At 38.4% G+C, this 861-nt stretch overlaps 1 non-coding gene across 1 annotated transcript; it reads right to left on the bottom strand.

Annotated features, from left to right (window-relative positions):
* Window positions 1-490: 490 nt before the first annotated feature.
* Window positions 491-563, bottom strand: TRNAE-CUC. The gene has a single exon. It is a non-coding gene; the product is annotated as a tRNA-Glu (tRNA).
* Between the last annotated feature and the right edge of the window lie 298 nt (window positions 564-861).

The raw sequence follows: 861 nt of genomic DNA, 5'->3' as shown, positions 1-861 counted from the left end.
TTTAAATTTTAAAAAAATCTCCAAGTGTGATTCCAATACACCACAGGTTGAGAACCACTGGACTGAATAATAATCATAACCATCCTCGACTCAGTAATAATTCTCCTTTAGAAAAGCAAGTCCTGGTATTGAGACAATCAGCTATCCTTTTGGAAAAAAATAAAGTTATCCTTACATCATATCAAATTCACTATAATAAACTCTAAATGTATTCTAGAAGCTGGGGACAAGACAAAATCCCTACTTTCATGGAGTTTCCAATCTAAGGAGAGACAGACCATGAACGTATAAACAAATAAGTTGGGTAACTTCAGTAAGAGGTGATCTATGAAGAAAATAAATCAAGGTAATGAACTGGGGCACATCTTTTTTTTTGTTTTTGTTTGTTTGTTTGTTTTATTTTGGCTGCATTTGGTCTCAGTTGAGGCACGCAGGATCTTCGTTGTGACATGCAGGATCTTTTTAGTTGCGGCATGCAAGCGGGATCTAGTTCCCTGACCAGGGATTGAACCTGGGCCCCCTGCATTGAGAGTGCGGAGTCTTACCCACTGGACCACCAGGGAAGTCCCAAACTAGGGCACATCTTAATGTAGAGAGGGTGGTTAATTTAGTTAAGGTGGTGAGGGAAGGCCTTTTGGAAGAAGTAATATTTGAGCTGACTCTGAAGGTGTCAGCCATAGGAAGATCTGGGGGAAAAGAGTTCCAGATAGGAGAAATGCAAAAGTTGAGAAGGAAATGAGTTTAAGGTAGGTTAAAGACCTAAATGGAAAGCACTATGACAGAATGAGAAAAAAAGATAATATGGTTGTTGCCTTGTATAAAAAAGGTCTTCCAAAACAATAAACAAAAAAGAAAAGCCAT

Source organism: Balaenoptera musculus, chromosome X (assembly GCF_009873245.2).
Source record: "Balaenoptera musculus isolate JJ_BM4_2016_0621 chromosome X, mBalMus1.pri.v3, whole genome shotgun sequence".
NCBI lineage: Eukaryota > Metazoa > Chordata > Mammalia > Artiodactyla > Balaenopteridae > Balaenoptera > Balaenoptera musculus.
Note: the sequence above shows the minus strand (reverse complement) of the source record. Positions and strands in the feature narration are given on the sequence as shown.